We start from the raw sequence: 25,442 nt of genomic DNA, 5'->3' as shown, positions 1-25,442 counted from the left end.
ACATATATGCACATACATGCATGCACACATGCACACATGTACATATACATACTAACACACAGGCACACACATATGCACACATGCAATACATACACACATAAGCACATGTACACACATGACCAAAACACAAGTGCACACATGAATGTGAACACACATGCATGCACACATACACACATGTACACATATGAACAAACGGGCATGCATGCACACACGTATACGCAGGAGGATATAATGGCTCAGTCACGATGCAGAACTCTTATTTCTAGGAGGCCACCTCATAAGCACAAACCCTTTGGTGGCCTCACTGAGGAATTTCCCTAAGGGGCTTTCCCTGAGATCAAAGATTTGAAGAAAAATGACCCAAGATGTCTCCAAGGACCACACACATCCAAGCAAGCCGAGGAAGTGCAGACATCTCTGCAGACAGGATCGTGCCCTCAGCTGTGTTCTAGTCATTGGGAATATGAGAGGAAGATGAACAGGAAACACCTAAATAAGTAATAGAGGTAGGGCGATGGGGCCTCCTCATTCTCCAGCTTCCTCCCCCGAGAGCTCATCGCCTGACCCCAAACTCCCATTTTCCAAGTCAGTGCACTTGGTGGGGGCCCACCAGGCCAACACTCCCTGATCACATCCCCATCGCTGCTTGGCCAGGGAACTGTCCATTTAGAGTGGTTGGAATTCATTTCTTTATATTCACATTTGATCTTATCAAAGGGGCTGCCGTGAGGGGCAGAGCTGCTGGTTTTGTTCTTGCAGCTTCCTCTCTCCCCCTTCCCCCGCTCTGTGGTTCTCTCTCCCCCTCCCCCTTAGCCCCCAAGCCTGAGTCAGAGATCTCCTCTCTGAAGTTAATGGCTGTAAGAAGATTTCATTTTATTGTATCTCCAACAGTCCTGATATTTTAAATTTGCCTTTGACAAACTCAGAGCCCTGAAATCACCATTTAGGAAACAAAGCTTAACCGGGAGCTTTTAAGAAGGGTTTTTTTCCTTTCAATTTTAGCAGGCTAGTAAAAATCAATAATGCCGTGTTCCCATCTGTAGACCACCTGACATCTCATGAATGGTCAATGGAGCCTGCTCTGGCTGCAGAAGCCACGGAGAGACGCAGTGGCCAGCCCGGCCTGCAAGCTGGCCCCGCGCCTTGCTTTTCTGCCAATTTCAGGGCTTCACTCAGCCCAGAAGGTGCTCCTGGGTGCCCTTTTTGGGGGGAACAGTGCATTTTCCTGACAAGAGTTTACTTACAGTGGCCAAATTGAGGACGGGAAAATTGTGGGATGGGGAAGGGAGATGCTATCTAAGTGCAGAGATGATCAAACCCTTTGTCCCCAAAGGATTCGTTAAATAGGACAAGCCTAGGATGGGGATTTGGAGGGTATTATTCCAGTGCAATTAGCCATGAGCTCTGGGATGCACGAAGCTGTCAATTGGTCCTCACTGATGCCAAAAGGTTTGGGACCCAAAACCCTGCCTAGATGCTTGTCAACCCCTCAATGGGTTGAAGTAGGGCAACAGCAAAACTCAGCCCTGGTGCAGAGCACCACGCCCTCTGCCTCGATGTGTGCCCCAATGCCACACACCTGTCCCACTGCCCAGAGGCATCTAAATGTGTCCTGGAAAGACAGGCAGTGTGGCCCTTCCCACAGCACATGTACAGAAACAAGTGTGACTTCCAAACAATGGAGCCGAAATTTAGGAGTCACTGTGGCTGCCGGACCCATGAGAAACAGGACTCTGGAAAACAGCCAAACCAAGGCGGAGAAACATGAAACAGCCACCCCCCTCGCCCCACCCTGAGGCCTTTTCAAAGACATAGACTGAACCATATTGTCCCTCCCAAGCCAAGTTTAACTTCTAAAGAAATCTTTTCAAGATGTTCAAAGCGCCGAATGCAGTTTCGCTCTAAGCGCTACCATCTGCCACTACAGACAGGCCCATCCCGTAATCCCTGGCTCGGGCAGAGGCCCGTGGAGCAGGGTCGCCTGCTGTGCCCACTGGAGAATGCACATTGGGTCATGAGTGACAAAGGGCCCGCTGGGGCTCTGCTGGCTTCCGGGCAGTGGCACACGGAACGCCTCAGGGTGTGGGAGTGGTGGAGGAGACAGCACATCTGCACGGACAAACAGCACACCTGAGCCAGAGCCAGGTCTCAGAGCGACACCCAGAACCCCCGAGGTCACTGAGAGCAGGGAGGGAAGGCTCAAGGTCCACTAGCGAAGCTTGGAATTCCTTTGCCTCCAGAATCTCAGGTGCAAATAAATGGACACGTATTTGATTTCCAAATGGAAATCCATCTTGCGTTGGTTTTAGTTTCTCTCTTTTTTTCTCTTTATTTACTTATTTTTTTCTGTTCTGGAAAATTCCATCATGAGTTGGCAGGAAATTAAACAGCTGCCCATTTTCATGGGCGAACTCATACTCCTTGTGAGCTCTACCTCATCTACCATCTCATCTCCAACTTCCTATGTCCAGAGTGCAGGAAATTCGAGACAGGTCAGAAGGTCTGTGACTCTGGGGCCAGGAGCACCGCACGGAGACTCAGAGCCAGAGAAGGAAGAGAGGCAGGGGCAGGGCCCCTCTCGGTGGAGGGCTCAGGGGCTCAGGGATGAGCTCAGGGTTAAGGGAGATCAGGGAGGCCCAAAGGATCAGAGTGGAGCAGAAGGAGGCGAAGTCAGCCAGGAAACAAGGCGACCACGAGGGCCTCAGATGTGCTCTCACCCTCTGAAATCCCCTGGAGCCCTGAGACTCAATGTGGCCCTAGCAGGGGAGAGAAAACCCGGGATCCATGGGCAATGCCTGCCCCAGGCACAGGGGTAGGGAGAGGCAGCATGGAGACCACATCCCCCACCACAGGGCTCAACTCAAAACGCTGTGATCATTGATCCTGGGAGGCAGATGCCCAATTTGCTGTCCCCTGCTCTGGGTAACCAGGGAAGCTGGAAGCCAGGCAGGAGGGGTTCCCTGAAGCTGTGTGTCGCTCTGGGCAGCAGCAGGGGCCAGTAGGGTGGAATCATTAGAGACGCAAAACTGGGAGCCACGTACCAGCTGGGATGACCCTAAGCAAATCGCTGAAACTCACCGGGCTTTAGTCTTCCCATCTGCGAAAAGGACATAGCCGATGATAAAAGCACACAGCTTACAGGGTGGTGGCAAGGATTAATAGACGTGAAGCATTGAGAACGGTATCCGGGACTTCATAGACGCCTGAAGATGTTCAGCCGTTATCATTATTACCATGCCTTTATTTATCACAGGAGTGAGAGGGGGTCGGTCTCAGATGGCATCTTGGTTGGTGGAGAAAACAGAAGAGGCAGCTTTGACCACAAAACAAAGCTGGGCTCCTCTCCTGCAGAACCAGAGGCGGCATCAGCTGTGGGATTCCAGAGCTGATTCGGCAGCTTTCCTTCTGCCCTCCTGGCACCACACCTGGTGGCTTGGCAGATCTGAGACCACCCGCGAAGAGGCTGGGAGTTCAGTGCAGATGCCTGTCAGGAGCTCTGCGGGGAGAAACCCACTCCTCGGGCTCTGCACAGCCACAATTGCCAGACACGGTCTGGCAGCTGGCAGGTCTGGGAATCAAGGCTCAGATGGGATCCAACCCATACTCGGGGAGTCCTGTGGGCCTGGGGACAACCCAGCTGGCTTGGGCCACAAAGAGCCATGGCTGAGTTGCAAGAGGACAGAAACATGAGATTGGCTTGGTTTGGGGTTGGAGTTTCATTTTCTCTGGTGCCTGACCGGAGTCTGGGTGATAGCTGTTAAAACGCCTTGAAATCTGCAGCCACCACTTCAGCCAAATGCCCAGCCCGCCATGCAGGCATCTAGAAGCACAGCGACATGGCTGCACGAGGAGGCTCCAGATTCTTCTTCCCCTTCGCCCTTCCCTTTCCTTCAGGGCCCCTTGCACCTTCTCCGCCCCTGACCCTGCTCGGGGTCAGTAAACCTGTGGCTCTAGGTGGCGACCCCAGCAGGCCTGGCTCCCTCGGGCCCATGTGTCCATCGTGAACTGTGTAGCGGGCCTGTGGGGAACATACTGCTCCCATGGGTTGGGGAGAAGTTTCTGGAAGTGTGTTTATTGTCCCAACAATTAGTAGAGGAGATGCCGCTGGCATTTAGAGGAGGAAGACTGGAACCACTAGAGATCCAGACCCCTGAGTTTCAATCCCAGTTCTACCACTGATTGGCTATGTAAACTTCTTCAGCCTCAGTTTCCTCATCTCTAAAATAGGAATAATAATCATGCCTACCTCCTAAGACTGTTGTGCACATGCTGTGAATCAATCTGTACAAAGCCCCTAGAACAAAGCCTAAAACTTACAAATATCAGTGATCATTTTCCTGAAATCTAAGGGACAGTCCCATAGAATAAATAATTGTCCTATATTCTATGTGACTTTCAGATGTTCCACTGAACATTGGAATAGATTGAAAAACGTCTTCATAGTGATCTGAGCCTGAAACGTAACTCTTTCTTATATATAAACCCAAAACATTTAAAAGGCTTTAACCTACAGTCAGTCTCCCAGGATTACAATCACTGTACTGAACCAGACACAGCATATTCACCTCCTCAGATGCTCTTCGCTGCACCTTGCCACCCAGGCTTTCAGCTCAAAGTGAGTCTCAGCAAAGCATCCTCGGGATGTCCCACCCGCTGAGACCCACCAGCCATGTGCCCGTGTGCCGTGAATCTCAGGATGCTCCTGTTGCTTCTAGCATCACATCACCTCAAGGAGGTGCAATCTGGCTTCCTGCTCAGTTGCCTGAGGGACCCGATGACATAACCCAGAAGCGCAGGAGAGCCAGTTCCCCATGGAATGAACTTCAGCCATTGGGTATCAGGATTCCCACTTTCCTCTTTCTGCCTGGGACTGTTCTAAAGTTTGATTTCTCCATACAAGCTGGCTGGAGACTTTCCACGTGGCCGAGCGTACACACCCACCTCGCAGTGTGTCTTGAGGCAGCCGCTGTCCAGCAGCACATCAGTTTGTGTGGCTTTCCACCTTCACTGTTGCTCTTGCTTGTGTTTCATGCTTGCTGCCCAGGGGATGCACCTCCTAGAGAACCCATCGCCACTTTACCCTTGCCTCATGCTGCAATCTAGGAAACAGGCTCACACTTTTCTACAGAGGGAGCTTCCAGTGTGTCTTTACCAAGAGTTATTTGCCATTTCAGAAAGATCACATAATCAGTGAGCTGTGGTGGCTCACACCAGTAATCCTAGCACTTTGGGAGACTGGGGTGGGTGGATCACCAGAGGTCAGGAGTTCAAGACTAGCCTGGCCAACATGGTGAAACCCCATCTCTACTAAAAACACAAAAATCAGCTGGGCGTGGTGGTGCTTGTACGTAATCCCAGCTACTTGGGAGGCTGAGGCAGGAGAATCACTTGAACCCGGGAGGCGGAGGTTGCAGAGAGCTGAGATCAAGCCACTGCACTCCAGCCTGTGCGACAGAGTAAGACTTCCTCTCAAAAAAGAAAGAAAAAGAAAAAGAATCACGTAATCAACAGCAACAACACTTAAGGTATTGAAATCACAAATACAACTTGCCTCCATCAGTCTGCGTGAATAGCTGCAGCATTCATTTGAGTCCAATTGTGCCTGTGTATTTATTATTGAACTACTTTATTATAAATGACTTTCCTTTTATTTCTCTCTTATATTACAGGTAGGGCATTACATTGATTTTTTATTATGGATATAGGCAAGTTATATTATAATGCAATATCAGGATAGTAAAGACATCATTACAAAATATTTGTCATGTAAAGAGGAGACTAGGTTGGCAATGCTGAGAAGCCATGGTAAAGGAGAAAGAGCCCAGGCTGGCCCTAGGCCAATGGCCTGCCGCGCCTTGGTGGAAAGACACCAGTGTCTGCAGGCATTGGTTTCTCCTCCACAAAATGAAGAGGTGGAGCGACAGGCTCCCTTGAGTCCTCTGCAATTCTGCCACCTAGAAGTTTAGTTTCCAGAGCTGTTATCTGCTGCCATTTTCCTTTTCTTTCTTTCTTTTTTTTTTTTTAATAGAGATGGGATTTTGTCATGTTTCCCAGGCTGGTCTTGAACTCCTGAGCTCAAGTGATCCACCCAACTTGGCTTCCCAAAATGCTAGGATTACAGGCATGAGCCACTGTGCCTAGCCAAAAGCCCAAAATGTGGGTTTTATGTTACGTGAAATTTATCTCACAGCAAAACTGTCACACAGAAAAAAGTCAGCTCCATGTTCCCCATTGCCCTCTCCCCTGCACACAGCACTGTCACATCCAGCTTGATACCCCAGCAAACATCTCTACCGACGGCATTTCCGTTCTTCCAGGTCTCAGGAATGGCCATCAGCTGGTCTCAGGGCTGTCCTCTCTCGGATCTCTCACCAGCCACCTCTAAGCAGTTGCCATGGCCTGTCCGTTCCCACTCAATCTCCTCCTCCTCCATCGCCTCCCTTGCACACCCTAATAACCTTGAGAGAGAACTCTTCCCGAAACTCTGCTCCAAACACATCACCACTCTGTTTAGAAACTTCAGTGGCTCCTCATGGCCTAGCAGGGTTCTCTCCCATCTGGCTCTAGCTGACACTTCCAGCACCTTCTCTCTACTCCTGTCTTTTCTTGAACCAGTTCTGCCCAACAAGGAGGAAAGGGCTGACAAAGTGAAAGTCCCAGGGTATGTGGGAATGTGACTCCTTTCACTTTAAATTCTACAATAACTAGAAAGTTTTGGGTAGAGTTGGACACATGCACTTGGTTTCCAGAAGACGAAATTCTTTTAACAGAGTCAGAGAAAACATTGGCTTCCTGCCATGACATGAGATGCAGAGAGGAGAGTTGGGAAGCTTTTTAAAGATGGCACTGTGACTACACTCACAAATACTCTCCATGAGGAAGTAAAAGAAAGCACCTGCAAACTCCAGCTGGGCAGACCACTCTCTAATGGGCTCAGATGTGGATGAGTGTGTGAAAAGGTGGGTCAACTGGTCAGATGTCACAGACTTGGAACATTCATGGTGGAAAGGAAAAAGCCCCAAAGAAGAGACTTCAAGATAAATGAGAAAACACTTGAGACAGCAAAAGTCTCTTTTAGTAATGTTGGAGAAAGAAAACTTAATGTCAATAGTTGCTGTTGATTGATGACCTTACTATGCAGCAGGTGAGAAACCCACTGTTCAATTCCCTAAAATCAACCTGTTCTCCCAATCATCCTATGCAGGGGAACCATGATGGTTATCCCCATCTTATGAATAAAGTAACAGAGGTTTAGAAGGATGAACTCTGTCTCTCAAGGCTACACAGATCATTTTGCAGAAGTCCCCAGATTTGAATCACGCTCTTGCTTTGTGGTTAAAGACACAGGGGAAGTCGAACTCCTTATCTCTTTCCTGAATAGGGCCTACCAAACACAGTCAAGAGGAGATGAATCCTGAGAGTTGGCATGAATCAGAGCACTGGGCAGCTGCTGGGTTGATGCGGGAATGTTAAAGTGAGACCTGAGTCCCCTTAGGGTGTCTGAGCTGCTGAGTGATTCATGCCAGCCCCACACACACGGGAGCGAGGTTTTGAGCAGTGCACCATAGGGACCTGTCCTACGTTTTATCAATGACTTGCATTAACACAGGAAATTGTATACAACCAGAAAGTAACAAGCCAATTAAATGGACAAAAGACGAATAAACATTTCTTCAAAGAAGATATGCAAATGATGAAAAAGCATATGAAACAGTGTTCAACATCACTAATTGTTAGAGAAATGCAAATCAAAACTATAATGAGATAGCACCTTATATTCATCAGGGCAACTGCTGTAAAAATAGTAAACAAACAAACAGACAGAAAATAACAAGTGTTGGGGAGGATGTGGAGAAATTAAAATTTTGTGTACTGTTAGTGGGAATGTAAAATGGTGCAGCTGTTATTGGAAATGGTATGGCAGTTCCTCAAAGAATTAAATATAGAAACAGCATACGTTCTAGCATTTCTATTTCTAGGTAATATGCCCAAAAGAATTAAAAGCAGAGTCTCAAACAGATATCTGTACACCCGTGTTCATAGCAGCATGATTCACCCTGGCAAAAGGCAAAAGTAGCCCCAGTGACCATCGTGAATGAGTGGATAAACAAATGTGGTGAATATGCAGAATTAAATATTATTCAGTCTTTTAAAGGAAGGAAATCCTGACACATGCTACATGGATGAACCTCAAGGACATTATGCTAAGTGAAATAAACCAGTCTCACTAAAGAGCAAATACCACAGGATTCCACTTATATATGAGGTACATAGAGTAGTCACATTCATAGAAACAGAAAGTCGAATGGCGGTTGCCAGGGGGCAGGGGAAAACGTTTAAGGAGAAAGCTGCTTTGAAGGATGGAAATGGTGCCTGGAAAACAGAAGTTATGAAACCTGTATTCCAACCCTGGGTGGGCTCAAATCTTTCTGCATGGAGCCAGGCTCTCCCCATCTGATTCCTCATGAAGTTCCCACCCACCCCCTCACCTCCTGCACAGGCAGAACACAGCCTGGATTTACTGTGACAGGGTGCAGAGGCAGTTCTTCGCAGCTGCCTTTTGGGGAGGGGACACAGCTGGTTGTTCTTGAACCCTAAGTAAGTCTTGGAACAAAACAGTTGCAAATGAAGCTATTAAGAACCCTGATTAACTTAATAAGGTCTTTTGAGTAGCAAAGCAAACAAACAAGTAGGAGTCTTAAATCAGCACCATCAGCTCTGTGTGTTCCTGGAGCTTGAGGGGTTCCTGCCAAAGGCGCAGAACTAAGGAGGCTTGGGAGAGGCCCCAGGGCCGCTTTCTGAGGTGCTTCAGAATTTGGTAGAGGTGGCTGCTTGGCAGGTTAAAGAGTGACGATTTTACCTACAATTGGGGCTTTGGGGGAAGTTTAGATACCACTTACAAGTTTCCAGAATGTGGTTTATTTAAAACCAGAATTTGCTGAGGACCCACTAGTCCAAGGTTCTGCCCTTATAAAGCCTGACTTCCAAAGATGGTCAGGGGAGTCATGGCGGAGTCTGTGGGGTCGCCAAGATCCAACACTCAGACTCAGGGTCCTCCCGTTACAGTCTCCAAAGCAGAGCCCTTACCCCTGAACAACTCTGCCCATCAGCTGTTTTGTCAAAACCAAGGCAACAATCAAAGCAAACCAGAAGCAAATTCCGGGCACCCCATAGCAACCAGGGTTGGCCCTGGCACCAATCTGTGGTTGCAGGGCATCAGAGCGCCCTGCCTACCAGGTGGACTTGGGGGATTCAGAGGGCAGTTTCTACACTGGCAGGAGTGGGGATGGCTGGGCCTGAACCTGCTGGGGATGGCTGCCCATCCTGCTGGGTACCATGTCCCAGGCCCTTGCAGATGCCCCTAGGACATGGAGGGTGACAGAGCAGCTGCGTCAGATTGCAAGGGGTTCAAATGCAGAATCCTGGGGCTCCCAGGTCCACCGAATGGGACCCTGGAGCTGTATGGCTGGAGTGTGCATGGCTAGAAAGCTGGGTTTCTGACACACTTCCAGCAGATTAGGGCACACTCCGGTTTGAGGCCATCCTCTGGGTGACAGCTTTGCTCCAGGGGTCAAAGGGTGACGGGTGAATCAATTGTATTGACTTAAAGCTGAAGGAGTCATGAAGCCCAGCCCAGCACACTGGGCCCAGCGGCAGCACATTGAATATTCACCTCCTCCTTCAGCATCCATTTCCCTCCATCCATCCTGGCTGTGTTTCAGGTCTGGCAGTAAACTGGACACACAGAATTCCTGTCCTCAGGGAGCTGCTATTCCAGATGATGACAGTGCCTTAAATTCAAATAACACTGTCACATCATAGTCACCCATGGTTCTATCAGCCTGTTGTCATGTCTATTGTTCTGTCAATTTACAGATGAGAGAATAAGCCCCAAGAACTCCAAGGGCTTGACCATGGTCTAGAAGTTTGTAAGGGAAGGAAAAACCCTTGAAGGCAGTGCCTTCTGTCCCTCTGGCCAACCCGTGGAAAATTGCTGGGCCTCATCTCTGTAGAGCAGGGGTTCTCAATGGGCGCACATCTCCGAGGGACACTTGGCAATGTCTGGAGACAGTTTTGGTTGTTACAACTGGGGGTGCTACTGGCATCTAGTGGGTAGAGGTTGGGGATGCAGCTAAGCCTTCCACAAAATGCACAGCAAAGCATGATCCACCCCAGATGCCAACAGTGCCATGGCTGAGAATAGAGGCAGGGCAGAAATTAATATTATTTACCACAGTAGCTTGGCTGCTTCATAGAAGTGCCATGAGATAAATACATTCTTCACTTTACAGAAGAGAAAATGAAGGGTGAAAAGTAACAAATGCCAAAGGTCCCATAATTAGAACCAGGCAGAGCTGGGAGCTAAACCAGCTTCTGTCCTGCTCCCAGTAATCGTGGCTTTGCCCTTGAACCTCCTGGTCACCTTGGTGCCAGCAGACTAGGCTCAGTGCAAAGGGAGGAGGCCTAGGTCTGAAACAGCTTAGAGAAGCACCTTACCCCAGGTCCCCGCAGATCTGAGCGCTGCTTACTTGCTGCTGTCCCTGGGGCCCTGCCCAGTGCCTCATTTCCCACTAAGGAAATTCCCTTGAAATTCTTTTTTTTTTTTTTGCAGGTGCTGATGTTCAGAGTCTGTGCTCAGCTTGGCGCTGAATCAGGCTTCAACTGGAAGTCTGTCCAGACTGGGACGGGTCTCCAGTTACCTTGCGTGACAGCCACAGTGCCTCGCCCTGCTGCCACCACCCTGGCCTCTGCTCTAGGGGTGCATGGAGCCTCCCCCAGCCCACCAAAGTGGGCCCATTAAAAGGCTTTCCAGGCCATACCCAGTAGGTTCACAGCATCCACTTCCCTGGCAGCCTGGGGCCAGGAGAGGCCCTCTCTTTCCTTGGGGATGAGCTGAGCATAAGGCAGCGGGAGGGGGAGATCAGAGATTCCTACCATCCAATTCAGAAATAATGGATTCCTATAGGAAAGTCACTTCCAGGGAAAATTTGGTGGTATCTGCTGATTAGCATCACTTTGGAGGATTTATTTATTGAAAGCTACTGGGAGTTGGGTGTAGCACCAAGGACCCACTGGTGCAGGGCTTTTATGGAAGTAGCGCAGCTGGTTCCCAAGGGAATGCAGACACAGACGAGGCCAACCCAGCTTACCCCAGCGTAGCAGCCATAAAGTCAGGGATAGAGAGGAGGGAGGGACAGAGAGGAAATGCTTTACAGGGCACTGCACACTCGCCAGGCTTCTCCCCAAAGCTTGGGGTTCCTCCCCTCACCGGCTTCTGGCCCCTTCCTCTTCTCACCCTCCTCACCTCACCTAGGCTCTAAGTGAAGAAAGAGGTGCCACTCCCAGGATTCACCCCTCTGCTCCCCAGAGCGAGCCTTTCCAAAGCCTCAGGAAGAGGGCCATTCCAGAACGGAATCGTTCCTGTGCTTGAGATGGAAAGGGTATGTTAAAGTGGTCCAGCAGGCAGGAGAGATGGTCAGAGGCATGGCCTATCTGCCAGTCAGGGCCGGGGTTTGCAGACATCAGCCTGGCCAAGCTGGGACCTTTGTACCCCAGCCCAGGTGCCAGCCAGGTCAGCGAGGTCACGTCTGAAACGTAAAATGCAATCCTGGCAATAATTTCCCTGTTTCCATATCTCCCATTTATGATACATTGTTTGGCTGGGATTCAAACAAGCAGAACCATGAGGAGTGATATAGAATGAGGAGCTCACTGCAAGGATTTGACCGCTGTGGGAGCTGGGCACACAGTCTTATTTCCTCTGATTGGGGTCATGTGCCTGCAGTCCCAGGGCCAGTGTTGCAATTGAAAGATGGGAGTGACGGGGGAGAGAAGGGACAATGGGAACCCCCCCCCCCAGTGGACAAGGTGGAAACTGCCTTGGCCTCTCTCTTTCCAGGCTCCAACCTGGCTACTCGGGAGGCCTGCCTGCAGGAAGAGGCACGCTTCTGCCCTGGAGCTGCATTGGCCACAGTTTGGAGCAGCTGAAGGAAGGAGTCCTCTGGGAGGTGGGGGACTGGGGAAGGTGGAGAGTGGTTGGGGAACTAAGAGGAGGTGGGGAACACGTGTTAATAATATACCCATACTGTCCAGGTTCACGCCTGTAGTCCCAGCTATCCAGGAGACTGAGGCAGGAAGATCGCCTGAGCCCGGGAGGCGGAGTTTGCAGTGAGCTGAGATGATACCACAGCACTGCAGCCTGGGCGACAGAGGAAAACCCTGTCTCAAAATAATTAATCATCATCATTATCATATACCCATACAAATCTAACTCAAGGGAGGTGGGAAGAGGCAGGGGAGGTAGGGGAGATGGGGGACTTGCAAACTGGTTGGGGAGGGTAAAAGGTACGAGTAGAGTTGGGGGTTGGGGGCTGCCTGAAGTCAGGCATGAGCTGCAGCAGCGCCTGCACAGACACGCCAGGATCCGCGTGGCTCAGCATCCCTTCCAACTCACCCATCTCGCACAGATTGCACCTGCACGATGCTGGAAAGGGAATTACAGAAACCGCTATTCAGCTTAGAATTTGACACATTGCAAAATCACGAGATTTTAAAATTCTATATATAATTGTGTTTTGTTTGGTTGGTTTTATAGTTCTTGCTTGTGTATTTTTATACGTGTGTGTGTGTGTGTGTGTGTGTGTGTGTGTGTGTAGTCCCCTTGGATTGAGCATAGCTCTGCTTTTCTCAGCTGAATTCCTTTGAGAAACCCTTGAAATTCTGACAGAAAAATGAGCACCACAGCAAGAGATCTGCTGGAAAAGATGTGGGGCGTGTGTGTGTGTTCCAGCCGTGTGTGTCTCTGTGTGTGCCATGTCTCCAAACTCATTTCATGCTGGGGGTGGGAAGAGGAGAGGAGAGAGTCAAAGACAACAACAGAAAATGAAGCTGCACATTGCGGCTGTGAGGCCAGTGTCCTTTCCCCAAGAACCAGATGCAGATTTCAATCAATTCAATCAATGGGCAATGTTTGCCGGCCATAAAAATAGCCCAGAGGTTGCTGGTCAGCGGCTCTAAGATGGATGACCAGTGGCCCTGGAGGTCCCAAAGGTCAAAGATGACTATCACCTTAAAATGTAATCTGTGCCGGCCCCCAGCCCTGGGGCTAGTGGGTGGGGCAGCATCTGCAGCCCTGCACCAAGCCAGGCCACTCTCAGACACAGCCTGGCAGGGGCATCCTTGGACCTGGGCCGTGGGGTCTGCCTCGCCCTCCTCACCCCACCTAGGCTCTACGTGAGGGAAGAGGTGCCCCTCCCAGGACTCACCCATCTGGTCCCCAGAATGATCCTCCTCAAAGCCTCAGAAAAAGGAACATTCCAGAAGGGAATCATTCCTGTGCTTGAGATGGAGATGGTATGTTAAAGTGGTCCAGCAGACAGGAGAGTCAGAGGCATGGTCCATCTGCCAGTCAGGGCTGGGATTTACAGACATCAGCCTGGCCGAGCTGGGACCTTTGTACCCCAGCCCAGTTGCCAGCGAGGTTGGCACAGCCATACTCCCGAGCCCTGGCCTGAGGTTGCCGTTATGCCCGGCAGAGAAGCTGCATATTTCTCCATCTGTCACTGCCCGCCATGGTGCCCCATAGGCGGCTGCAAAAGAGCAGGGCTGCTGTTTGGCTTTCAACTTTATGTCCCTTTGCACTAGGCAGACCCTCGCCTCCTGCCACTCTGCGTGGCTGTGGCAGTTTCTTAGGTATCATCGTCTTTCATCTGTTGCGATGAGAAGGGATGATGGCAGCCATCCCTCTGTTCCTGGTGAGTGATGAGTGAGTGGCCTTGCCGTCCTCACCTTCCTCCCCTCCTTGACTACGGCTCTCATTTCATTTGGCTTTTCCCTCCCTCCTCAGTCTGAAGTCACCCGCTGTATCTTCACCCAGACATTCTTTCCTGGGCCCTCCTGCATCAGCATAGAACGAGAGCAGCGTGGGTTGCATCTCAGAGCCTCGCAGCTCATCTTCAATGCTCTCTTCCCTCTCCCTGCTCACTGTCTGATGAATGCCAGATTTCTTCTCCCCATTTAGGTTCACTGGTCTTGTTACTTTTTCCATCTTCTGTGTTGCATTCGGGCAGTGCTTAAGGACGAGAAAGGTCTGATGAGCACTTTGTTGAACTGCATTGTCTCCTAAAATGGACTGCTTCCCTTCCTGTCCACTGTTGCTGGCTGGTTGCTAAGGCCGCGGACTCGAGAGCAGGGTCTGCCTACTGGTCTGCCTATTGTCCTTCCACAAATCATCGCTGTTCGGCTATTTAATGGTCGACATGTCACCGGAAGATGCAGTATTTCCCAAAAGTCAGGAAGCAAATAAATTATTACAGTTTAAAAATGAATCTATTTATTGATCTCCTTCTTTTACACTATTAATGCTAATTGTTTTTCATGGTGCATGCATTTGGGATTCATCGAAATGCATTCTTAACGAATTTCCAAACACAAAAATTATAGCAGGATAACAGATAGCACCAAATCATTCTACCATTTCTCAAAGGCCTTCTGCTCTGAAGAGACCTTGCAAGATCAGGAAGAATCCGCACGTGTTTGTCTCTAAGATTTGAGATAGCGTGGCTAATAGTGTAGATGTGTGGGTGGACACTATAGCTAGCTGCATTGTTTGAGTACCTACTGTGTGCCAGGTTCCAGGCTAGCTTGTTTACATTGTTTCACTGAATCTGCACAACAGCCCAAGGTCAGTTTTATCATTTCCACTTTATTTACTCAGAAACTGAGACCCAAAGAGGGTCACACATCTATCAAGTGGAGAACCCAAATACAAGCCCAATTTAATCTGGTTCTAAAGCACTTTTCCCCTGAGCCACTCTCCGTGCTGGACTGGTGTCACACTGGCTGCAGCAGGTTCATGCCAGTGGATGTGGTCCCTCTTTCTGCCTGTCTGTCCCCTCAGAGTACATCTTGGGCCTTGTCACAGCACAAGTCACAGCACACAATTCACACATCACATTGGTCTGTTCCTTCTTAACCATCACATCAGACAAAAGGCAGCATTGTGCCCTTACAGGAGAAGACCACTGTCTGTCTTTCCTTATTCTTCTGTAGTAATACTTGAGATAGACAGGCAGCCAAGCTAAAGACTATACTTCCCAGGGTTCCTTGCAGCTGAGTGTAGCCATGTGACTATCAAGATGTTAGCAGACTTGACGTGTGCCATGAGTTTGGATGTGCGCCTTGAGTTTTTATGTGTGTCTTGAATTTTGTCTTTAAATGAAGGAAAGAGCTTATTCCCATTGTTTTCCCATCTTATTGCTCTCTGGAATTTAGATCTGATTGTAGGAGCTGAAGCAGCCATTTCAGACCATGAGACAGAAGTAGTGTGGTAAGGGCAACAGAACCAGAGGACAGATGGAGCCTGCGTCTCAGATGCTATGGAGATGGTGTCTTGACTGGGAACTGCATGCCTGGCCTGGGCTATGAGAGAATTAAATACCTCTCTGGTGTTAAAGCCATGATTATTTTCATCCTCTGTTACAGCAGCACACTTTTATCCTAAATCCTGCAACTGCTCAAGAGAGTGTGTGGCATGATGGAGGTAGAAGGCTTAATGATGAACACCCACAGATGTCCACACCCTAGCCTCCAGAACCTGTGAATATGTCATCTTACTTGGTAAAAGGGACCTTGGAGATGTTATTTAAGAAACTTCAGATGGTGAGATTATCTTTGGTGATCCCAATAGACCCACTGTAATCACAAGAGTTCTTATGACCCAGTGGCAGGAGGATCAGTGAGAGAAGATGTTATACCACTGGCTTTGAAGATGGAGGAAGGGGCTACGAGCCAAGGAATTCAGGCAGATTCTAGAAGCTGGAAAAGGCAAGGAAAGAGAATCCTCCCAAGGGCCTCAGCTGACATTGAGACTTAACCCAGTGAAGATGATTTTGAACTTCTCACCTCCAGAACTGTAAAATAATAAATGTGTCTTGTTCTAAGGCACTAAGTTGGAGAAATTTATTACAGCTGCAATCGGAAATATAATGGGAGATCCAGATAAAAGGAGAATTCAGTCCATGAAGGAAAGGGTATGTTGGGGTGAAGCGATAATGCTGTTCTGCATGCTCCCAAATCCCATCAGTGATCTTCTCCCCAGCCTTCAAGGTCCAGCAGCAGCCTCCTCTCAGGAGCCTTCCTGGATCATACCAGGCAACTGGCTTCCATGCTGATCTCACTAGAGAAACTACATATTGGTATAGAAAGATAGGGCCTCCTGGGGAGAAACTGCATGTCACCCCAATCCTGCTAATCCAGAGCCTGGCACAAGCGGCCCTTCCCTGTGGAAACACCTGGCACCGTGGTTGCCATCTGTGCAGACCATGGTGCCTTTGAGCTTCAGCCATTCAAAGGAACAAAGTAGGTCCAAAGGAGGAAAGAGGTAAGTACACAGGCTGTATCTCTTCTAGCCAGCCAGCATGTATTGGCCTGAAGGCCCAACAGGCGAGATCTCTCTCTCCAAAGGGAGAAGAGACCCTCCTAGAATTGCCAACATGGCACCTGTCTGCTCCCTCCCCTCCTCCCCTCACAAGATTATGAAAACTTGACCTCACAATCCTTCCCCTATTAAGAGAACTTGACTTTTCAATCCTCCTCACATAGAGTTCCAGAAGGCCACCACCAGGTGGTTGGAACCCACCATCTCTGCCCTAGATCTTAAGAATAAGAAGAGCAATAATTATAACAACTTCACCATTTGCAAAGCAACCACCACTATGATTATTACAGGAAGGAATCATCAATGGCTGCCAAAATTACTGCAAAAAAAGGATGATGGGGAACAGTGTATTTACACAATCTCAAAGCATCTCCTTACAAGATACATTAATTACAAAGGAAAAAAACATAGTTTACATAGTTTATAGTTGAGAAAACTTGCAGATACTACCTTATTCATGTGATAGAAGTGAACACCGCCAGGAATGACCATTATGTACCTCTTGATACACTGCACTGAGGAGGACAGTGTCACTGCTGCAGTCTCCTGGCAAAGAATGCACAATCTGAATCTAATCGTGAAGAAATATCAGGCAATCCTGATTTGGGACTGTCTGTAAAGTAACTAACCTGTACTCTTCAAAAGTGTCAAGGTCATGAAAGATAAAGGAAGACTGAAGACCTGTTGGAGATGAGAAGAGTCTCCACTGGTATCAGAACCAAAGAAATTGTGGGGTCTTGGATTAGATCCTGGACCAGAAAAAGAACATTTGCTGCGACATTTGGTAACACTTAAGGTCTGTAACTTAGTTTAACAGTATTGGCCAACGTTAATTCATTGGTTTTGATTCTTGAATTATGATTATGTCACATGTTACCATTTGGGATGTTGAGTAAGGGTACATGGGAATTCTTTCTGCAACTTGTTTGTAAGTCTGAAATTATTTCAAAATAAAGAGTTTATTTAAAAACCTTCTCAATTGTCTGAACACTTCCATATTACTGATTTGATTTTATCCTAATTACAGCCTCTCAACAGGGTGGCATTATTTGTATTTACTGTGAGGAAATGGGAGATAAGTAAGGAAAGTGATTTAACCAGGTCCACCAAAGTGAAGTGGCATGCAGACCCGAGACTCGAATCTGAATTTCCTATTTCCAAGTCCTAATTGCCTTTCCAACTAGGATGAACTGGTTTAAACCTAATATCCAATGCTACATGTCCTCATAAAAGGAGCAGATGACTTTTTGAGACACTTGGGTCGAACTAGGACATAGTCAACGGTCCCGCTCTGGGGGCAATTCTGGTTCCACTTGCCTTCCCTCCACCCATGACTCCACAGGCACACGCACAGCATCCTCCTGATCAGAGATAGGATGACCTCTTGCCAGTCTTTGCATTCATCCGCAATTCCACCCTTCTCGAGGCTACGACAGGAGTGCTTTCCACCAGAAATAGTGTTAACAATGCACGGGGGGGTAGAAAAGGATGCTTGCAGGGTTCTTAATCAGCCAGGAGTTCAGTTCAGCAGGAACTTTGAATCCATTTAATTCTGGTTTACAAATGAGTTGACTTCAGCTCCCCATCTATAAAAGAACTGTTGAGAAACAGAGCGTTGAACTTGGAGGGAGCACATTTGGGTTCTGAGCTCAGATTGTCAGGGATTTTAATCCCAGTTTTCCCCAAATTGGTTAGGTTTATGCCTGCTGTCCTGGGGTAATTATGAATTGTTCCATCTTTCACCCTCAGAAGTGTCCCGGTTAGGACAAGAAACTATCTGGTCACCATACACAGTGATTATCTGGTTGAACCTTTGTTTTTCAAGGAAAGAACAGAAGGCCCAGAGAGGTGGAGTAACTTGCCCAAGGCCACACAGCCCTTCAGTAGCACTGTCTCCAGAGGCTGCAGCACTATTCTCAGGGGTGACTGCTTTTAACTATTTTGGTTGGGGCTTTGGTGGCAGTGCCGTCGGCCCCAGTTCTCAGTTTCATCCTTGGTTGCTTTCTCCGGGGCTCAGTCTCATCCTCTGCAATGGAAGGCGTTGCCCTGCCTTCATCATCTCCCTCTGGGGCAGCTGTATCAGCCTCCTAACTGGTCTTCCCATGCCCACTCTTACTCCTATCCAATCTGCGCATCAGCCAGTGGTTCCTTTGAAACACCAATCTCATCGTGTCCTCTTACTCCTAAACGCCACAACCACCTTGGGAGCCCTGTGTGACCTGACCCCTCTTGCAAACCACTCCCTATCCCCGTATCTTCCTTTCCCCCCTTTGCTTATAACTACTGCTCTTTATCTGTCTCACCCACTGGAATGTAAGCTCCACAAGGGCAGAAACCAGGTCTCTTCTGATTCAAGGTTACATCCCTAGTGCCTGTTAAATGCTCAGCACCGTGGATGATGAACAAAGATGAGATGACTGAGTGAATGACTTGTAGTCCTGACATTCTGATTCTATGGAGTTGATCAGAAAACACCTTAAGGCCCCAGTGGTACGGTGTTTTCCCTGGAACTGATTCCTTTTGTCTGTGATGCAAAGAAACATATAACTAGAAGAATAACCTTTTAGAATATAATCTATTTTAAATGAAACACCCTGAATCCCACATCTCAAAACACTATTCTCATCTGGAAGCTGCTGTTTCTTGTCCCGCCTTTTTCATCTCAATCTACCATGTTCGTGGAACATGAACATGAACATGGACAGGAATCATCCTGTCAACCCCCTCCAAACAAAAACCAAACAGATGATAAAACCATTCTGGCCTTTGGACATTAGCCCTTCCAACCCCTCCATCATACAGATGAGAAAACAGATGCCCCATAGAAGTTGGCTTTAGGATCAGGGCTTGGGCTTCAGGGCTTGAACCAACCTTTTGATAGCCAGTTTGGGGCATTTCCTGGGAGAGCAGCATAACTTAGTGCACCCCTGTGTGAGAGGCCTGGGCTTCCACTTTGGGACACACAGTGGATGGTGGTGCCCAGAGCCAGCCCCAGCCTGGTGCCCAATGAAACTGTCAACAGCACCTGTGAGGTTCCACATGGACTCCACGAAGTGTTCTCAAACTTTAGGTGCACACGAATCGTCCAGGAAGCTTACCAAAATGCAGTTGTGACCCAGCAGGCCTGGTTGCGACCTAAGGTTTTGTATTTCTAAACAGCTCCCAGGGGATATTGATGCTGCTGCTGCCCAGACCATGCTTTTTATTCATATTATTGTTATTATTATGCTTTCAGTTCTGGGATACATGTGCAGAACATGCAGGTGTGTTACACAGGTATACATGTGCCATGGTGGTTTGCTGCACCAATCAACCCATCATCTACATTAGGTATTTCTCCTAATGCTATCTATCCCCTAGCCCCCAACAGGCCCCAGTGTGTGATGTTCCCCTCCCTATGTCCAGGCGTCCTCATTGTTCAGTTCCCACTTATGAGTGAGAACACCTGGTGTTTGGTTTTCTGTTCCTGTGTTAGTTTGCTGATAATGATGATTTCCAGCTTCATCCATGTCCCTGCAAAGGACATGCACTCATCCTTTTTTATGGCTGCATAGTATTCCATGGTGTATATGTGCCACAATTTCTTTATTCGGTCTATCATTGATGGGCATCTGGGTTAGCTCCAAGTCTTTGCTATTGTGAATAGTGCTGCAATAAACATACGTGTGCATGTGTCTTTATAGTAGAATGAGTTATAATCTTTTGGGTATATACCCAGTAATGAGATTCCTAGGTCAAATGGTATTTCTGGTTCTACATCCTTGAGGAATCACCACACTGTTTTCCACAATGGTTGAACTAATTTACACTCCCAACAGTAGTGTAAAAGCGTTCTTATTTCTTCTCCACATTCTCTGCAGCATCTGTTGTTTCCTGACTTCTTAATGATTACCATTCTAACTGGGTGAAATGGTATCTCATTGTGGTTTTGATTTGCATTTCTCTAATGACCAGTGATGATGAACTTTTTTTCATCTGTTTGTTGGCTGCATGAATGTCTTCTTTTGAGAATTGCCAGACCACACTTTGAATGGTATAGTAGTCGCTCAGAAATCAGTCACCCGTGTGAACTGAAAGATTGTGTCCTCTCCAAATACATACATTAAAACTGAATCACCAAAGCAACAGTACTGGGAGATGGGAACATTGGGAGGTGATCAGGCCATGATGGCAGAGGCCCAGTAAATGAGATTAGTGCCCTTATAAAAGAGGCCCCATAGAGCTCCCTCGTCCCTTCCACCATGTGAGAACACAGCAGGAAGATGCATTCTGTTACCAGGAACTGGGCCCTCCCCAGACACTGAACCTGCCCATGCCTTGATCTTGGACTCCCCAGCCTCCAGGACTGTAAGGGAGAAATTTCTGTTGTTTATAAGCCACTCAGCTTACGGCAGTTTGTTATAGCGCCCCAAATAGACTAAGACTGCCATCTTGTCCTCTGAAACGCCAGCTAGCAAATATTTTAGGCTTTGTGGGCCAAGAGGCAAAATTGAGAATATCACACAGAGAGAAAACAAATTTCCATACATTTTTTTATAGATGAAATTCAAAATATAACAATAATTGAATACTATTTTTTTGGTAATGTGGGTCTACTAATAAAAAAAAACTGAAATTATTTTTTTAGGAGTTCAGTAAGGAGAAAATCACCCTAAGCAGGTTTTCAGCATGAGGAATACACACTCTACCCGTTTCCACCCAGACTCTTCTTTGCTATCCAATACCATGTTTCACAAACAGCAAGAAATATAGGTCCCAGGAAGTGAAACAACAAGAAGTGTTTTCGGTGCATTTCTGAGCCGGCAATGAAATAGGTCCAATGTGACAGACACTGCAGCTCTGTATTTTTTGGCTAAGTTATGAATCAATACATTTGAAGTAATTCAGCCTCCCACTCACCCCACGTCTTGTCATGTGGGATGGCGGTGTTCGGAGGGTCACATAAATACGGTTTGTAGAGGTGGTTCTCACTCCCGGGGCTTGTGTTCCTGACTGAGGGACTGCAAGTCTGAATGGTGTAAATTGAATCTGACTTCCCCATGGCAGCAATGCTATTATGTGCGATTATGTGAATGGGAATTCGCTGTGGAAGGATCCCACAGGCGAAGGGAGCCGTAGGAGTGAAGGAATCGAGGTGTGGTATTTTTCAAGAATGTGAGCATTCTGGACTGGCAAATGCTGTTGGTCCCCGTCTCTCCTCTGCACTGGGGAACCCTGGGCTTCTGTCGCCTTCCTAACGCCCGCCTCTTAGATGTCCCTCGGCCCTTCCTTTTGGTGTCCATCTAAGGGACACCGAAAGGAAGGGCTGTGATTTGAGTTCTCAGAATGTCTTGATTAGATGTGTATCTATCCCTGGCCTCCCTGGCACAACAATCTCCATTTTCTCAACGATGATGCACCCTGCCACCAGGTTTAGCCAAGATATGGGATCATTGTCGCCCTGAAAATCATTGAGAACTCTCTAGACCTCAGAGGAAACAGCCTAACCCTGTGTCACTGACTAAGAATGTCTTCATGCTGGCCTCAGCTCACAGCTGGAATCACTTCCTGCCACGTCACTGTACATTGCACAGTCTGTTTTCAAGCGTTGGCTGCAAGGGGCTCAGCCAGTGCGGAAGACGATTATATCACATGACAAGGAATCAGAGGTGGATGTCTGCAGGGCTGGCTCCTCCAGAAGCCCAGGATTCTCAGTGGTGCCACTGAGGATTTACCCCAGTGAGTTGGCCTGAGCCGAGGTGGGTTCCAACGTAGGCCCAAAATGGCTTGTGGGCTCCCAGATATCACAGATTTGCACAGCTTTGTATACAAACAGAAACTTCTACTTGAATGTCTCTTTTTACTGGGGAGGAAAACCTTTCCCAAGAGCACCCCTCCCACCTCATGGGCCAGAATGGCATTGAAGGCCTTCCCTATACCACTGGGCATTGCATGAGCATGCTGGCTTGAATTAATCAAGCTTCCATTTCCAAGGCTGAAAAGAGACTCCAGCCTGAGCACATGGTCATGTGGTGCGAAGAACAGAGCCCAGCCCAGGTTTAGAATAGTGGAATAAAGGGGAACATGGCTCTGGGTAAGGGACTGGCTACATCTGCTGCTCCCTGAAAACATCATTCGCCTTCACAGCTCAGTGCCTTCAGTGACGTCTTCCCTTTGTCTGAATGTTCTTCCAACCTGGAAACTCCTATTCATCTTTCAAGATCCAGCCCTAATGCCACCACTGTGCAGTGTGACTGTGCTTTAAGTGATAGAGAGCTGGGGGAAGCCTCCAGGCTCCAGCCAACAGCCTGCAAGGGCCTCCAGCGACAGCCAGCAAGAAAGTGAGGCCCCCAGTCCCACAAGCAGAAGAGATTGAATTCTGCCAACAATGACATGAGCTTTGAAGCAAATTCTCTCCACACAAGCCTCAAATGGGACCACGCTCCCAGCCAACACTGTGATCGTAGCCCCTGAGAGATCTTGAGGCCAAGGCTCCCAGCTAAGCCGAGCCTGAATACCTGGTTCAGAGAAGCTGTAATGCGCTGTGTGTGTGTGTGTGTGTGTGTGTGTGTGTGTGTGTTTTGAGACAGAGTCTCACTCTATTACCTAGGCTGGAGTGCAGTTGTGCCATCTCCATTCACTGCAAACTTTGCCTCCTGGGTTGAAGAGATTCTTCCCTTTCAGCCTCCCAAGTAGCTGGGATTACAGGTGTGCACCACCACACCCGGCTAATTTTGTATTTCTAGTAGAGACAGGGTTTCGCCGTATTGGCCAGGCTGGTCTGGAACTCCTGACCTCAAGTGGTCCTCCTGCCTCGGCCTCCCAAGGTGCTGGGATTACAGGCATGAGCCACCGCACCTGGCCAAATGTGTTTTAAGAGGTTTGTGCTAATATTGTTACTGTGTAGATAATTAACAAAACCCATTCTCCTCATTGTAGCTGAGTGGTGTTTTCTAGCTATATCATATCACATCTTTCAACTCACAACTTTAGGATGGCTTGTGAGTCCCCGAAGAACGCCCTTGACCATTGTCTATGAGATTCAATACTGTCTGGATGCCTCACATGTGGCCACAGCTAGCTCACTACCTGCTGTCACTCTCCCTTCTGCCCCAGGGACCTCACATGTGCTATTTCCTTCTCTAGAAGCTCTTCCTGTTACATCTGCTCTATTGACATCCAGCTCCTTCTCTTCCTTCAGAGGCTCCGCATTGATCTTGCCCACCCCTTCCCTGGGCTACTGGGTCTCAGCCTCTCCTTGTTTCTGTCATTGCTTGTGTTACACTTTGTGGTTGGCTTAGTCCCCACCCCAGCCCACTAGACTGTGAGCCCATAAGGGCAGCTGTTGCCTTCCCCACTGCAATCCCAGCACCTAGTTCTCTGCCTGATGTGTGGTAGATGCTCACTAGATATTTACCAGATGAATGAATGCATTTAATTCTCATCGGAATCCACCAGAATGTACATGCTCAAATGAATATTTATCATAATGGCTCATAACTCTACAGTCAGAAGAGACATTCCCAGGGTGGATGCTCATTTCTTTTCTCTGTCCCCTCCTCCTCTGTGGTCCCATTGTTGCTTCAGGCTCAGATCACATATCCTGGGGAGGAAAGCTCTGGAGACCAGTGCTAGAAGATTAAAAACAAATAATGATAAGGTGGCTCATGCCTGTAATCCCAGCACTTTGGGAAGACAAGGCGGGTGGATCACAAGGGTAGGAGTTCAAAACCAGCCTGGCCAACATGGTGAAACTCTGTCTCTACTAAAAACTATAAAAATTAGCTGGGCGCGGTGGCAGGCCCTTGTAATTCCAGCTGCTTGGGAGGCTGAGGCATAAGAATCGCTTGAACCCAGGTGGCAGAGGTTGCAGTGAGCTGAGATTGTGCCAGTATACTCCAGCCTGGGCAACAGAGTGAGATTCCATCTCAAAAAAAAAAAAAAAAAAAAAAAAAAAGGAATGAAATCAGGGATGGATGGAGCTCAGGCGGCTGGGATCCAGGGAGGCAGAGCTGGAGGAAGCACTTAAGGCAGCAGACAGAGGCCTGAGATGCCAGGAGGCAACCCAGAACCCAGTGCCTGTGTGCACAGTGTGGGTATCTAGCTATGCACAACCACTGAGCATTGCTCCAGGTTAAACCATCAGAAGGAGGGGTTGCCTGTGTGTGTACACTATGGATAATGGGCCTCACGGCATCCAGCACATTAGCTAGATAGCCTTTGAGATGCATAAAGGATGTGCCTGCACCATATTAATTTCACTCTTGCTAGAAATGCCTGGAAAATAATAGGCATTCAATAAGTCATTGTGGAATAAATAAATGAAGATTGAATTTTGAGGTCCTTGGTTTTTTTATTGAGGTCAATATGAGAATAAAGCATGTCTCTTCCGCTGCTATAAGGCTGGCCTTGATGATGGTGTCCATTGATGGAGAGGAAAGAGCACTTCAGATTTTAATCCCGACTCTACCACTTTACTAGCTGTGTGACCTTAGGCCAGTTACTTACCCTGTCAGTGTATCAGTTTTCTAACCGATACAATGTGGGCTAATTCAGAATGATTGAAAGACTTAGGTGAAATTGCATGTCAAATGCCTAACATGGCCTCCAAGCACATTTGGACCCTCAACCCCTTGGCTTGTTAGAAAAGAGACCTAAGATGTGTTTGTCACAGAGCCACAGCCTGGGGCCTGCTGCAGGGCTAAGCTGAGGCTAATGGATGTGAGTATCGAGGAGTATTATGGTTTGCTCTAGCAAGTTCTGATATATACCATTACTTCCTGGCATGAGATTATCAGGGATGGTGAGCTAAGGCTATGTAAACCCAATATGTGACAACAGAGACCGGAACGGCCCCTGTACTGGCAGGGGGTGCTCTTTGCTGAATCTGGCCAAGTAGAGAAAGTAAGTTTTGTAATACTTCTCTGTTGAAGTCACCTGGGAGGCAAACCGTTTTTCAATCTGAAGTTTCGGAAGTATGCTTTATATGTATTGGTGACTCACAAGTTTGGCTGTAGTAGAGGAA

Source organism: Sapajus apella, unplaced genomic scaffold (genome assembly GCF_009761245.1).
Source record: "Sapajus apella isolate SASKATOON/1434 unplaced genomic scaffold, GSC_monkey_1.0 scaffold30, whole genome shotgun sequence".
NCBI lineage: Eukaryota > Metazoa > Chordata > Mammalia > Primates > Cebidae > Sapajus > Sapajus apella.
The sequence above is the reverse complement of the archived record's forward strand: the minus strand, read 5'-3'. Positions refer to the sequence as shown.